Source organism: Crocuta crocuta, unplaced genomic scaffold, assembly GCF_008692635.1.
Source record: "Crocuta crocuta isolate KB4526 unplaced genomic scaffold, BGI_CrCroc_1.0 scaffold209, whole genome shotgun sequence".
Lineage (NCBI taxonomy): Eukaryota > Metazoa > Chordata > Mammalia > Carnivora > Hyaenidae > Crocuta > Crocuta crocuta.
In genome coordinates this window covers 3,517,852-3,535,002 of record NW_027551566.1, presented here as the reverse complement: position 1 = coordinate 3,535,002, position 17,151 = coordinate 3,517,852, and positions in this window count along the sequence as shown.

Here is a 17,151-nt window from a genome sequence, read left to right as displayed (position 1 = left end):
TTTCCCCCCGCTTTTTTTTCTTCAGAGAGGGAGAGAGCGTGAGCAGGAGTTGGGGAAGGTGGGGAGAGAAGAAAAGGAGAGAGAGTCCTAAGCAGGCTCCACACTGAGCATGGAGCCCGATGTGGGGCTCAATCCCACGACCCTGAGATCATGACGTGAGCCAAAATCAAGAGCTGGACACTCAACTGGCTGAGCCACCCAGGTGCCCCATTGGTTCTTCATTCTTTTTTTTCTTTTTTTTTTCTGAGAGAGAGAGAGAGAGACAGCATGAGCAGGGGAGGGTCAGAGAGAGAGGGAGTCACAGACTCTGAAGCAGGCTCAAGGCTCTGAGCTGGCAGTCAGCACAGAGCCCAACGCGGGGCTCGAACCCATGAACCGCGAGATCATGACCTAAGCTAAAGTCGGACGCTTAACCGACTAAGCCACCCAGGCGCCCCTGGTTCTTCATTCTTAATGCTCATCCTTTCCAGCATCTCCCCTGGCATCTCAAGGAGTGATAAACCTACATCTTAACTGGCTGCTCAGAGACCACTTAGGTTTAATCATATCTCTGCCTCTGACTACCAGCATGAACCTGGACAAATCATTTCTATGGATCTGCATGTGACTAAGGGGAGAGCTGGATTGGATTGGTGGCAAATACAAGGAAAGTATATGCATTTCTCCTCACCTGGCACAAGCCAGACACTGCTAATTGATTGTACAACTTCTCGCCCACTGCGTTTGGATGCAGGCTTAGAATCCTCTGAATCCAGAATGCTGGGCAGCCATTACAAATGAACTGAGTTAGCATCGAGGATGAAATCAATTAGCCATTCTGGCAGTAGATGGTTTCTGAGTTCCCTTCCAGATGTCCCTTGTCTTCTGGTTTTAAAAGGTTGGGACTGCATGGAGAGCATCCTGCAAGCTGTTATGATCCTAAGGGGGTGTGACTGGCAGTGTAACTTGGGATGGCCAGGGCTTGATGTGGCTCAGCAGTGGTTCCCAGGATTGGCTGCACATTAGAGTCATCTTGGCAGTTTTTTTTTTTAATGGAGGTAGAGGTATATCATACATATGGTGAAGTGCATACATCTTAGGTGTGCAGCTTGATGGATTTATACACACACACACACACACACACACACACACACACACACACACACACACATAACTACTATCCTAATCAACCCCTAGGAGACCTTATATCCCTTTTCATTAATATCCCAGGGGGAACCACTATTCCATTTTCTATACCACAGATTAATTTCTCCTGGTCTTGTATTTTATACAAATTATGTAGTCTTTTGTGTCTAGCTTCTTTTGCTTAACTGAATGATTTTGAGATTTATCCATGTTGTTGAGTGCATTGGTCACTAGCTTGGTTATATTGCCAATTAGTATTCCATTGCATGAATATATCATGCGTTATCCATTTTACTGTTGATGGATGTTTGAATTATTTCCAGGTTTGCACTCTTGTGAGAGGTTACTCTGAGCATTTTGTACCTACCTTCCACATAGACTCTCATTTCTCCAGGAGCAGGTGACTTGCTGGGTATGAGGGCAGAGGTACAGCCAATCCTCATTATTTGTAGATTCTGTATTATGAATTTGCCTATTTGCTAGAATATATCTGTAGCCCCAAAGTCAGTATCCATGCACTTTGGAAGTCATTCGTGGGCATGTGCAGGGTGGCAGAAAATTTGAATTGCTCTTCGCAGCTGAGGTCAAACAAGGAAACTCTCTGCCTTCTTGTTTCATCTCTCATTCTGAAAACTGCTGTCATTTTGGCTAGATATTTAGTGTCATGTTGTTTTTTGGCTGGGGTTTGTTTTTGTGGGGTTGTTGTTTGTTTGTTTGTTTGTTTTGCATTTGTGTGCTTTTTTTGGTAATTTTAATGTTTAAAGTGGCCCCAAGCCAAATGCTGAAGAGCTGTCTGTATTCCCAAGGTCTTGAGGCTGTGATGTGCCTTATGGAAAAAATGTGTTAGATAAGTTTCGTTCAGGCATGAGTGATAGTGCCATTGGCCATAAGTTCAATGCTAATGAATCAATATACATAAGATGTCTTTAAACAAAAATACACATAAAACAAGGCTATGTATTGGTTGACAAAAAATGTTATGACCAGAGGCTCATGGAAACTTAAGCCTATGTTTCCCCCAAGAGCAGCGGTTCAGTATTTACTAATTCAATGTTCATCATAACTTTATAGAACATAACTACCCCAAACGAGAACTGACTGGAACTGACTGTATGTTCAACTTTAACATTTAAAAACATTTTTTTAATGTTTATTTTTGAGAGAGAGAAAGTGCAAGGCGGGGGAGGGGCAGAGAGATGGGGGATCTGAAGCAGGCTCTGCACTGAGCAGAGAACCCAGTGAGGGGCTTGAACTCACGAACTGCAAGTTCATGACCTGAGCTAAGTTACACGCTTAACCAACTGAGCCACTCAGGTGACCCTGTTCAACTTTAATAAATACTGTTCAATTTCCCAAGGTGATTGTATCATCTGAAGAGCTTTAAAAGCTCCCTTTGCTCAGGCCACACCCAGGCCAATTAAATTAGCGTCTCTGGCTGGATAACCCAGAGACAGTGGTCTTAAAGCCAGTGACCATCACTGATAGAAATACAAGGAGAGAAGACAGGACAGTCACAACATGGAACATAACCTGTATATAACCGTTACTAGATGAAGTTGTTGTTTTCACTTGAATGTATTCTTTTGGATTCTTTTCATTAAGTGTTTCATTCTTTATGTGTAGTTTGTACACTTAAAAACACAATTAATGAGAAAAAACCAATAGCTTTCCTGGAAGGTAAATGAGAAGAACTATCTCCATAGCAAGCTGCAACTCTTAACTCATGGACGTGGACTTGATGATAAACAGTGAACAACCGTTTGGCCAACAGAAATAAAGAATTACCTACCAGGCACACATGCCTCTCTCAGCACTTGTAATCTTGAGCAAAGGGAGAACAAAGAAGCCATGTAGCAATCAGAAAGTTGCTGCAACAGAAATCTAAGGTGAGGATTGATTTCCAAGTACAAAAGAACAGCTCTCTGTGTTATTAGGAATTTAGTATTTTCTGTCAAAGCCAGCAGTGCCAATTTCCATGGCAGTCTGCACAAACTTAGCTGAGAAAAATCAAACTTACACTATCCCAAGAGGATTAGCTCTGTTGTTGAAATTATTATAACCACTCAGGTTAAATGGTTAGATTGTAAGATCCACTTCTCATTCACCAAGACAACCAAGAGCTGCTGAAGGCACTTTCTTTACTTGGCCTTTTGGCACCACCTGAAGGTATCTATGTATTTGCCTCCAGTGTGGGAAGCCCCAACCATTAGTATTAAGGGTTGAATTGGAAAGTGCTGAAGGCATGTCCAGCAACTCTCAAAGTGTGGTTCCCAGACTATAGCAACAGTATCACCTGGGAACTTGTTAGACATGCACAAGTTCAGACCCCACCCAAGCAAGGTTGTCAGATAAACATACAGGTTGCCCAGTTAAATGAGAACTTCAGATAAACAACAATGATTTGTTCAGATAAAAAGCAATGATTTTTTTAAGGCATGTCCATGCAGTATTTGGGGTTGTGTATTTATAATATTTGGGACTGTTTAACTGGAATTCAAATCTAACTGGGAGTCTTATATTTTTATTAGCAAATCTAATGGCCCTATGTCACAGACTTATGGAATCCAAAACTCTAGGGATGGGGTCTAGCAAACTGTGTTTTGAGGAGCCTTTCCAGTGATTTCTGTGCATGCTAAAGCTTAAGGACTCTGGTTTCAGGGGCGCCTGGGTGGCTTAGTCGGTTAAGCGTCTGACTTTTGCTTAGGTCATGATCTCGCCATTCCTGGGTTCGGGCCCCGCGTCGGGCTCTGTGCTGACTGCCAGCTCAGAGCCTGGAGCCTGTTTCAGTCTGTGACTCCTTCTCTCTCTGACCCTCCCCTGCTCACGCTGTCTCTCTCTCTCTCTCCTAGAAATAAATAAAAAAACATAAAAAAAAAAAGGACTCTGGTTTCAGCTTTCTATCTTATCTAGTTGATCTAGGAAAGGGTTAATTTTACTGTAGTCATATCTCAGTGGTTGGATTTTACTAGCAAGAAATATCTGAGAGGGATACCTGGGTTGCTCAGTCAGTTAAGGAGCCAGCTCTTGGTTTCGGCTCAGGTCTTGATCTCACAGTTCTTGCATTCAAGCCCTGCATCAGGCTTTGCACTGATGGCACAGTGCATGCTTGGGATTCTCTCTATCTGTTCCTCCTCCACTAATTCTCTGTCTCTCTCTCTCTCAAAATAAATAAATAAACTTAAAAAAAAAAGATATCTGAGAGGTAAGCCTAATTTCCTCCCTCAAATTGGAACTAAATAACTCATTATTTAGGTCCCTTTGTAACTTATGTTGGGTAGGACCCCAATTTTAGTCTCAAGAATTGGCCATTTCTTGGAGCACCTGCTTGGCTCAGTCGGTTGAGCATCCAACTTCAGCTCAGGTCATGATCTCGTGGTTCATGAGTTTGAGCCCTGCGTCAGGCTCTGTACTGTGCTTCAGATTCTGTGTCTCCCTCTCTCTCTGCTCCTTGCCTGCTTGCTCTCTGTCTCTCTCAAAAATAAACATTACAAAAAAGAAAAGAATTGGTCATTTCTCTAGACACAGGTGGATGCTTCAAGGCGCACATTTTCTGGGTATTGGTGGCAGCGCCCATTTGCAGTTTGCTATTGCATGGGAGCTCTGACCAGACAGGTAGCAATGTTGTCTGTGTCTGTGACCCATGGCGAGATTGATGTACAGACTTCCTTGTCTCCATTGCTACCACATCACAGTAGCTATTGCACTTTTTCACTTCTGGGAGCCCACCAAAAGTTTGTATCATCTGGATAAGGTAACAGTTAATATAATGATCCCATCCCTGCTTTCCATAGCAGTAGCCACCGCTTTGCTATAGGAACACACTATTACAGAGTATGTGGGCAGGGACGATCCTGGGCAAAATAACTACAGTCTGAGTAATGGTGATAATTAAAAATAACCAGCATAGTGTCATTGGAAGTAGACTTGGATTAGGTGTCAATGTATAGTGCAAACTCCAGGGCAACCAATAAAAGGGAAAAAAAATTAAAAGGGAAGCATAATGAATGTTATGAAAGGTGAGAAAATGGAATCATATTAAATAAAAACCTACAAAGGCAGAAAATGTGGAAGACATAAAAGGAACAAAGAACAAAGTCAATGAACAGAAAACAGCAACAAACATGTTAGGTATTAATCCATTCAGCAATATTAATATCAATATCAATAATTACTTTAAATATTTTTTTATTTATTTCTAGGAGAGAGAGAGAGCGTGAGCAGGGGAGGGTCAGAGAGAGAGGGAGACACAGACTCTGCAATAGGCTCCAAGCTCTGAGCTGGCAGTCAGCACAGAGCCCGACGCGGGGCTCGAACCCAGGAACCGCCAGATCATGACCTAAGTGAAAGTCGGACGCTCAACCGACTAAGCCACCCAGGCGCCCCTATCAATAATTACTTTAAATGTCCATGGTCAAAATACAACTCTTTCAATTGGTGATTGTCAGAATGGATCAAAAACCAAGACCCAAATATATGTTGTCTATAAGAAACACACCCCACTTGGGATAGCGTGTCCCATACTGCATTGGGACTGATCCAGTGAGGAAAGCACCTACTCCTGGGAAACCAGGCAGAGCTGGAAAGGGGGCCACCCACTCACCCCTCAAACAATGCAGGTTCCTGGGGAACCTGGTGGTAAACCACTCAGAGATGACCTGGTTCTGGGTTCTGGTTTCATAGATAAGCAGAGCAGCTCTTTCACTGTGGTCTATTGAAAATCAGCCTGGACACAAGGTTTTTGCTTTTGTTTTTGTTTTGTTTTAATTTAAAAAATAAAACAAAAAAGAGAGAGAGAGAGAGACGGGGCGGCTGGGTGGCTCAGTCGGTTAAGCGTCTGACTTCAGCTCAGGTCATGATCTCACAGTTCGTGGGTTCGAGCCCCGCCTCGGGCTCTGTGCTGACTGTAGCTCAGAGCCTGGAGCCTACTTCAGATTCTGTGTTTCCCTCTCTCTCTGACGCTCCCCTGCTCAAGCTGTCTCTCTCTCTCTCTCTCTCAGAAATAAATAAAAAATACATTAAAAAAGAAATTTAAAAGAGAGAGAGAGAAACACACTTTAAATGTAAACAAACATAGATCAAAAGCAAAGGGATGGGGAAAGATATACCATGCTAACACTAATCAAAAGAAAGGTGGAGTTGCTATTTTAATTTCAGACAGTAAATTTCAAAGCAAAGAAATTTATCAGGGACAAAGAGGTGCATTCCATAGTGATAAATGAGACATGAGGACCCTTAATGCATATACATATGACAACAGAATGTCAAACTACATGAGGTAAACATGACAGAATTGCAAGGAGAAGCTATTTGAACCCATTATTATAGTTGGAGACTTCAAACCACTCTATGAGAAATGGACAGATCTATCAGGCAGAAAAGCACTAAGGGTATAATTGACCTCAACAGCACCATCAATTAACTAGATATAATTGACACTTATATATCACTTCATCCAACACTAGCAGAATTATACATTCTTCCAAGTTCACATGGAAATTTCACGAAGATATAGACCACATTCTGGGCCATAAAACACAGCTTAAGAAATTTAAAAGATTAGGGCCACCTGGGTGGCTCATTCGGTTAAGAATATGACTTCAGCTCAGGTCATGATCCCATAGTTTGTGAGTTTGAGCCCTGCACTGGGCTCTGTGCTGACAGCTCAGAGCCTGGAGCCTGTTTCAGATTCTGTGTCTCCTTCTCTCTCTGCCCCTCCCCTGCTCATGCTGTGTCTCTCTCTCTGCTTCAAAAATAAGCACTAAAATTTTTTTAAAAAATCAAGACACTTCTAAATAGTGCATGAGTGAAAGAAGAAATCTTGAGAGAAGTTAAATAGTACTTTGAACTAAATAAAAATGAAAACACCACTTTGCAGATTTTGTGGGATTCAGTAAAAGTAGTACTTAGAGGGAAATCTATAGCATTAAATGTACATATTAGGACAGAAGAAAGATCTAAAATGAATAATCTATGCTTCCTCTTTAGGAAACTAGAAAGAGAAAAATTAATCCAAGGTAATCAGAAGAAAAGAAATAATTAAAACAGGAGCAAATATTAATGAAATTGAAAACAGAAATCCAATGGAGAAAATGGATGAAATAAAATGCTGATTCTTTGAAAAGATCGATAAAACTAGTAAGCCTAACTAACTAGGAAAAAAATAAGACACAATTTACTAGTATCAGAAATGAAAGAGAGGACATAATTATAGATGACATGGACACTAAAAGGGTAATAAAACAATACTATGAACAACTCTCTGCCAACAAATTCAGTAACCCAAATGAAATGGACCAGTTCCTTGAAAGACACAATCTGCCCAAACTCATACAAAAAGAAATAGACAACCTGAATAGGTCTTTATCTATTGAATCAATCAATTTATCACATTGAACCAATAATTAATAACCTTCCAAAACAGAAACTACCAGGCCCAGATGGATTCACTGGTGGATTTTATCAAACACTTCAGGAAGAAATTATACCAGTTCTCTATAATTCCTTCCAGAAGATAGAAGCAAAGGGAATATTTCTTAACTTATTCTCTGAGACCAGCATTGTGCTGTACCAAGACCAAAGACATTACAAGAAAACTACAGACCAAAATAAGCATGCAAAAATCTCAAAAACTTTGGCAAATCAAGGGGGCCTGGGTGGCTTAGTCAGCTGAGCATCCAAATCTTGATTTCAGACTAGGTCATGATCCCAGTGTTGTGGGATTGAGCCTTGTGCTCAGCACAGAGCCTGTTTAAGATTCTCTCTCTCTCCCTCTGCCCCCCCCATCTTTCTCTCTCAAATTAAAAAAAAATTGGCAAAAAAATCCAACAATATAAAAAAGAATTGTTCCTGATGACCAAGTGGGATTTATCACAGATATACAAAGCTGATTCAACATTTGAAAATCATTCTAATCCATCACATCAACAGGCTAAAAAAAATCACATGATCATATCAATAGGGGCAGAAAAAGCATTTGACAAAATCCTACAAGGAACATAGTTTGGAGATTCTTCAAAAACAATATGTACTCTTACCACAGGATCCAGCAATCACACTCCTTGATATTAGCATAAAGAAATTAAAAACTTGTGTCCATACAAAAGCAGGCACACAGATTTTGTAGTAGCTTTATTCACAATGCCAAAACATGGAAGCAACCAAGACACCCTTTGGTAGGTTAATGGAGAAACTGCTGTGTGTCCAATCAATAGAATATTATTCAGTAATACAAAGAATTGAGCTATCAAGCCATGAAAAAACATAGATGAACTCTAAATGCATATTACTAAATGAAAGATGCCAATCTGAAAAGTCTGCATACTCTATGATTTCAAGTACATGACGCTCTAGAATAGGCAAAATTCTAGACACAGTAAAATGATCAGTGATTGCCAAAGGAGTGGGGGAAGCTAGAGATGAAGAATTAAAGCACAGAGGATTTTGGGGGCAATGATATTATTCTGTATGATACCGCAATTGTGGATACATGTCACACTATACATTTGTCCAAACCCACAGAATGTACAACACCAATAGTGAATTATAATGTAAACTGTGGACTTTGGGTAATTATGATGTGTCAATGTAGGATCATCAATGCTAACAAATGTACAACTCTGGTGGGAAATAGTGGTAGTAGGAGAAGCTGTTGGGGGGTAGTGGGGAGGGAATGAATGGGAAATATCTGTACCTTCTACTCAATATTGCTGTGAATCTAAAACTCTCCCTTCCCCTCTCCTCCACCCCCATCAGCCCTCAGTTTGTTTTCAGTATTCAAGAGTCTCTCATGGTTTGTCTCCCTCCTTCTCCCCAACTATTTTTTCCCATTCTCCTCCCCCATGGTCCTCTGTTAAGTTTCTCTGATCCACTTATAAGTGAAAACATGTGTTATCTGTCCTCTGCCTGACTTATTTCCCTCAGCATAACATCCCCAAGTTCCATCCACATTGCTACAAATAGCCAGATTTCATTCTTTCTCATTGCCACATAGTATTCCATTGTATAGATAAACCACATCTTTTTTTTTTAATAGTTTTTTGTCAAGTTGCTTTCCATATAACACCCAGTACTCATCCCGACAACTGCCCTCCTCCATGCCCATCACCCTCCCTTCCTCTCTCCCCAAGCCTCCCTCGGCCCTCAGTTTGTTCTCAGCATTCAGGAGTCTCTCATGGTTTGCCTCCCTCCCTCTCCCTATTTTTCCCCTTCTTTTCCCGCTTCGTCCTCCGTTAACTTCCTCCTAATCCACCTATATGTGCAAACCTATGGTATCTGTCCTTCTCTGCCTGACTTATTTCTCTCAGCATAACACCCTCTAGTTCCATCCATGTTGTACAAATGGCCACATTTCATTCTTTCTCATTGCCATGTAGAATTCCATTGTAAAATATACCACATCTTCTTGATCCATTCATCAGTTGATGGACACTTAGGCTCTTTCCATGTTTTTGGCTATTGTTGAGAGTGCTGCTAAGAACATTGGGGTACATGTGCCCCTATTAATCAGCATTCCTGTATCCCTTGAGTAAATTCCTAGCAGTGCAATTGCTGGGTCATAAGGGAGTTCTATTGTTAATTTTTTGAGGAACCTCCATACTGTTTTCCAGAGGGGTTGCACCAGCTTACATTCCCACCAACAGTGTAGGAGGGTGCCCGTTTCTCCACATCCTCTCCAGCATCTAGAGTCTCCTGATTTGTTCATTTTAGCCACTCTGACTGGTGTGAGGTGGTATCTTAGTGTGGTTTTGATTTGTATTTCCCTGATGATGAGGGACGCTGAGCATCTTTTCATATGTCTGTTGGCCATCTGGATGTCGTCTTTGGAGAAGTTTCTGTTCATATCTTCTGCCCATTTCTTCACTGGATTATTTGTTTTTCAGGTGCGGAGTTTGATGAGTTTCTTATAGATTTTGGATACTAGTCCTTTATCTGATATGTCATTTGCAACTATCTTTTCCCATTCTGTCAGTTGCCTAAGAGTTTTGTTGTTTCCATATTGAATATGGAATCCATATTGAATATGGATTCTGTGACTGAAATTTCACACAAGTAGAGATAGAAAATCTGAACAGATCAATAATTAGTGAAGAATTGAATCGATTATCAAAAATCTCCCAACAAATAAGAGCCCTGGGTCAGATGTCTTCCCTGGGGAGTACTACCAGACATTTAAATCAGAGTTAATACCCATTCTTCTCAAGCTATTCCATAAAATAGAAATGGAAGGAAAATTTCCAGACTCATTCTAAGAAGCCAGCATCATTTTGATTCCCAGGCCAGAGACCCAGAAAAAAAAAAAAAAAAAGAGAGAGAGACAGAGAGAACTACAGGCCAATATTCTTGATTTGCAGCTATCTTTTCCCATTCCGTTGGTTGCCTATTAGTTTCATGGATTGTTTCTTATGCCGTGCAGAAGCTTTTAATATTGTTGAGGTANATTGCATTGAATGTGTAGATTGCTTTGGGTAGTGATGACATTTTAATAATATTTATTCTTCCGACCCATGATCATGGAATATTTTTCCATTTCTTTGTGTCTTCTTCAATATCCTTCACAGGTTTTCTATAGTTTTCATCACACAGATCTCCTATATCTTTGATTAGGTTTATTCCTAGATATTTTATGTTTTTTTGTGCATTTGTGAATGGGATCGGTTTCTTGCTTTCTCTTTCTGTTGCTTCATTGTTGGTGTATAAAAACGCAACCGATTTCTGTACGTTGATTCGGTACCCAGCAACACTACTGAATTCATGGATCAGTTCTAGTAGGTTTCTCGTGAAGTCTATTGGGTTTTCTATGTAGAGTATCATGTCATCTGCGAAGAGTGAAAGTTTGACTTCCTCTTTGCCAAATCTGATGCATTTTATTTCCTTTTGTTTTCTGATGGCTGATGCTAGGACTTTTAGCACTATGTGAAACAACAGTGGTGAGAGTGGACATCCCTGTCGTGTTCCTGATCTCAGGGGGAAAGCTCTCAGTTTTTGCCCGTTGAGGATGATGTTAGCTGAGGGCTTCTCATAGATGGCTTTTGTGATGTTTAAGTAAATTCCTTCTATCCCGACTTTCTCGAAGGTCTTTATTAAGAAGGATTTTGTCAAATGCTTTTTCTGCATCTATCGACTGGATCATATAGTTTTTATCTTTTTGTTGTTGTTGTTGATGTGATGTNGTTTCATAGCATTGTGATCTGAAAGTGTGCATGGTATGATCTCAATTCTTTTATATTTATTGAGGGCTGCTTTATGTCCCAGTATGTGATCTATCTTGGAGAATGTGCCATGCGCACTTGAGAAGAAAGTGAATTCCATGGCCTCAGGATGTAGAGTTCTAAATATATCTGTCAAATCCATCTGGTCCAATGTGTCATTCAAGTCCATTGTGTCTTTAGTGATTTTCTGTCTAGTTGATCTATCCATTGCTGTATGTGGAGTATTAAAATTCCCTGTTATTAGCACATTCTTATCTATAAGAGTGTTTCTGTTTGTGATTATATTATATATTTAGATTCTCCCATATTTGGTGCATAGACATTTATAATTGTTAGCTCTTCCTGATGGATAGACCCTGTAATTATTATATAATTCCCGTCTTCTTCCCTAGTTACTGCTTTTACTTTAAAGTCCAGTTTGTCTGATATAAGTATGGCAACTCCAGCTTTTTTCTGACTTCTAGTAGCATGATACATATTTCTCCATCCCCTTACTTTCAATCTGGATGTGTCCTCAGGTCTAAAATGAGTTTCTTGTAGACAGCAAATAGATGGAATTTGTTTTTTTATACATTCTGTCACCCCATGTCTTTTTATTTGGACATTTAGTCCATTTACATTCAGTGTTATTATTGAAAACTATGGGTTTAGAGTCATCGTGTCCTTTGTGGGATTCGTGCTTGTGGTGGTGTCTTTGGTACCTTGTGTTCCTTGCAACATTTCCCTCATAGTGTCCCCCTTAGCATTTCTTGTAGGGCTGGTTTAGTAATGATGAATTCTTTCAGTTTTTGTTTATTTGGAAAGACCTTTATCTCTCCTTCTATTATGAATGACAGGTTTTATGGATAGTGGATTCTTGGCTGCATATTTTTCTGTTTATTACATTGAAGGTTTTCTGCCATTCCTTTCTGGTCTGCCAAGTTTCAGTAGATAGGTCTGTAACCATTCTGATAGGTCTCCCTTTGTATGTTAGGGCTCTTTTATCCCTAGCTGCTTTCAGAATTCTCTCTTTGTCCTTATATTTTGCCAGTTTCACTCTGATATGTCGTGCAGAAGATCGATTCAAGTAACTGCTGAGGGGATTTCTCTGTGCCTCTTGGATTTCAACATCTACTTCCCTCCCCAGGTTGGGGACGTTCTCAGCTATAATTTGTTCAAGGTCTCCTTCACCGCCTTTCCCTCTCTCTTCCTTTTCTGGAATTCCTAAGATATGGATATTGTTCCTTTGATTGTATCACTCAGTTCTTGAACTCTCTTTTTGTGCTCCTGAATCAGTTTATTTCTCTTTTTCTCAGCTTCCCCTTTTTCTATAATTGTGTCTTCTAATTCACTTATACTCCTCTCTGTCTCTTCAATCCATGCATTGGATGCCTCCATTTTATTATGCACCTCACTTATAGCATTATTTAATGATCACAACTTTATTTAGGCTCCATAGTCTTTGTAGCAATAACTTCTCTGATGTCTTGCATACCTTTTTCAAGCCCAGGGATTAATTTTGTGACTATTGTTCTAAATTCTTGTTCAGTTTTGTTGCTTATATCTGTTTTGAGCAGTTCTTTACCTGTCAATTCTCCAGGAATTTTTTAGAGGAGAGTTCTTATGTTTCATGATTTTGGCTAGCTTTGTGTCTCTTGTTAATTTTAAAAACTTGTTATGCGGTCTGCACCTGCGTGTACTGCTGTTCTAAAGAAGGCTCATTGGCTTTCCAAGGCCTGTCCATTCAGGAAGTGTTCTTTTAATGGTATCTCTTACTTTGGTTATTTTGTTTCCCTATTGGTAGTGGTATTGGGACTCTCCACTATGTGTACTTTGGCTTGTTTCTTGAGGTAGCCTTGGAAAGGAAAACAGACAGACAAATACACAGGGAACAAAAGCACACAAATCCACAAACAAATCCAACAAACAAGCAAACTGAAAGGGAAAAAGAAAGAAGAATCCAAAAGAAAAGAAAAAAACCAAAAAGACAAAGGACAGTCTAAAAAGCATAAAATGAGAATTCCCAGCTATAAATGAAGAGCAGGGTGTATCCAGTTCTGATGGAAGAGCATATAGAAGGAGAGAAATAACAGGGGTGGGGAGAAAGCGAAATTGGACAATGACCAGGCAGAGACTAAAAGGCTTAATTCAGAGAGAGAAAGAGGAGAATATGGTAAGAGTTGAGGAGAAATAAATGAAGATAATATTACTCAGAGTATCTATATAGTCTTATTACCCCAGAGAGAGAGAGATAGGAGGGTAATGGTGGAGGTGTAGAATATACATCTAGAGAATGGATTAAATGTGACTGTTTAAACAAACCAATTACCATAGTGCCCAGTCCAGCAGAGGGGAGGGATACAAATGAGAGAAGGGAAAATATATCTGAATAGAAAGAATTGATCTAGAATTGATCACAGCAGTGTATCCATGTTGGTCTTGCCCCGGGCTTGGGGGAAAAAAAAAGCAGCTTTCTAGTGGAGATGGGCATCGATTGGTGTAGGTAGGTCTAGCCTCCACTGCAGTCCTTTGGGCAGCTCCCTGAGATCCCACCTTGGTGGTTGTGGGGAGAAAAATGTCAGCGCCCCAGTCCCTTCTTGAACTAAGCGTTGCAAATCACTCTTTTGGGTCTGATCTCCCTGTGCCACAGGCGTAGCCAAGGTGGGCCATGTTCTATGTCCCAAGCCCCCCTTGTTTCCAGTCTCAGTCTGTGTGCTTTATTGATACTGCCCAAAATGTAATCCTGAAGGCCGGATTGCTTCCCAGCCGGGGATGGATCCCGGAGAGCAACAGAACAGTTTCTCCTGGCACCGCTTTGGACAGGGGCACCCAGCCCAAAGAAAGCACCACAGCTAGAAATAGGATCCCTTTCTGTCCCATGCCAAGGTTTTTCTCTTCTCAATGGGCAGTTCTATGAGCAGTTTCAGCCACTCTTTCTCTTCCCCTCAATTCTCCAAGGCTCCCTGGGAAGGGGTTTCCTTCCCCCCACCGCCCATCTCCAGGCCTGGCCCATTTTTATCTTCCCCAGTTCACAATCACATACCTATGAGGTTGTCTTCTTAGTGGGCTCTGTCTCTTTTCCTCCCAGACTCCTGCGTTTCCGTGTCCTATGGCTAATTTAGGCCTTCTCTGTTTGAGAGATGGGGGCGAGCGAAATGTACGGAGCTCCCAATTTCTCTGCCATCTTGCCTTTCTCTCTCTCTCTTCCTATAAGGTCGCCAGTCTTATTGGATTATGGCCTGACCCTAATGGCCTAATTTAACCATAATTATCTTTGTCTCCCAATTATATTCACATTAGGGATTAGGGCTTCAACCAATGGTCTTTAGGTGGCACAGTTCAGTCCATAACAAATAGTGAGAAGGATTTGAGGCCATCTGTATGGAGTCCCAACAGTGTCTGCCAGTAACCACCTCACTGTACCTTCTTGAGTGACCACTTTGCATTGGACGCATAGTGAGCATCCTGTCACCAGAATCCCCCAGTCTTTTTTTTTTATTTTTACATCCAAGTTATTTGCTTACAGTGCAATAATGATTTCAGGAGTACATTCCAGTGATTCATCCCCTGTGTATAACACCCAGTGCTCATCCCAACAAGTGTCTTCCTTAATGCCCCTTACCCATTTAGCCCATCTCCTCACCCACAACCCCTCCAGCAACCCTCAGTTTGTTCTCTGAATTTAAGAGTTTCTTTTGTTTTGTCTCCCTCCTTGTTTTTATATTATTTTTGCTTTCCTTCCCTTATATTCATCTGTTTTGTATCTTAAATTCCTCATATGAATGAGGTTATATGATATTGTCTTTCTCTAATTCTGCTTAGTGTAGTATCCACTAGTTCCATCCACATAGTTGCAAATGGCAAGATTTCATTTTTTTGCAGGAACTCCCAGTCTTGCACAAGAGCTATTTCTCCCCATGACTGCACTGTTGGCTATTACCATGTTTTCAGTCTTTAGTCTTCTGCAGGGCTGGGTCACTTCATTAGAGCAGAAGGGACCTCTGAAAAGGCTGAGTCCATGGTCTCATTTTGCAGGAGGAGGGAACAGAGGCCCTGGGCATGCCAAATGCCTCCCTGGAAATCTACCATCTTTGTGGTAGAGACCTCCAGTCTCAGCAGGTGATGAAGCCATAGCTTTCATTGAATGCTGTTTCTCTTTCTGTGTAGAAGAATGTGTGGCTTTCCCTCCTCGCCCCTCATCATATTTAGGAATTTGCTTCTGGCCATCAGGGATGCAACATTTTTCCTGGGGTTAATGGTATTTATACCAGTCTGTGACACCAACTGGCACTCCAGACAGTCTCTGCAATTAAGCTGTTCCATAAGCAAACAGGAGCTTATGAAGCTTTTCTGACAGGTTGAATATTTATAAGCAGGTTTATCTTAATTCAGATTGCTGAGTCGCCAAGCTGGAAATGTGTTGTTGTTGTTGTTTTCTTACACAATGTCTTTGAGAGGGGAGGTAACTGGAGGTCAGATTTCTGGGACTATAGATGGGAGGAGACTTGCTGATTGGATGAGCTGTTTGCACAGGGTGGAAGAGGGATAGCAGTTCATTCATAGGCAATCTGCAGGACATCTCTTAAGAAATCCCTTTCCCTTAAACCAGAATGGTTCACAATCAGCCTGAGACTTGGCACTAGCCCACCTCTTTAAAGAAGCAACTTGTTTGATAAGCAACATGCTATACTTGGGTGTGGTTTGTGGGGACTTCTGTCTGGTAAGGGTAGAGATATGTCATCTTAGTAGAGACATCTTCTCTCCCTCAATCCTGTTTGCCATAGCAAATACCCAGTGGGAATTCTTTACAGGATGAGTTTGTCAACCTACTCATCCTGTAAAGAATTGGTTCATGGGAAGAACCTACTCATTCTCATCAATTGGGACTGTCTTGGTCTTAAACTATAAATAAAGTCCCACATCCCAGAAACTCCCTCAGCCCTGATTGGTCACTCTTTTTAGACCAAGAAGAGGAAGACCTTCTCATTGGAATTATATTACATCCTGTAGTAGCCCATTACATCTCCAGTGGTCTCTAGTTTACAATTCAGCTAGAGGTCAATGCATTTGGCTTCTAGAGTGTGACCACCTCTATTTCTCCACAGCCATTTTATTCATAGCATTGCTTGCCTCCCTCTGAAAAAAACTCTTCCTCTTCCAACTCCCTCCCCACTCCCTCCCCAGATATTGGCTGGGGCTTCTCTGGGCAGACAGAATCCAAAATAGCCTCTCACATGGCTGTCAGTTTGGAGCTGATCTGGGTTGTTGGTCAGGGTACCAGGTGGCTTCTTTGGAGTGGTGGTCTCAGGGTAATTGACTTAGATGGTAGCTGTCCCCCATCCCATGAAGAGGATGGGTGGAGCTGCAGGACTTTTCCCACCTTGTCTGGAAGTGACTCAGCACCTCTTCTGTATTCTGTTAACAAATGTGTCCCTGAGGTGAGGCTGGGTTCAAGGTCGGGGGATGTAGACCCCACCTTTGTGGGAGGAGTGCTGAACAGTTTGCGGACACATTTTCAAACCATAGCAGAAGTGTCACATGAATTTTTCACATTTTCTGTGCTTTCGTGGATATTTTGGTGGAAACTTGGGGGAAGCCAGCTAGATGCTGTTTTTAGCTAGCAGAGAATCCAGTTTTATCATAATGTTTAGGGGAATACTCTTCTCTCTGCTGGTTGTTTGTTGGATTCTGGTGTGTGTTCCTGATAGCAGAAAGGAAGCAGGGTCTAGCCACACCAGAGGGCTTCCCATTAGCCAGTTCGAGACACTCCCAGAACATAGAAGACAGTTGGGGCATGGTCTACACAAAGACTTATTGAAGTCTGGAGTGGATCTGAGGT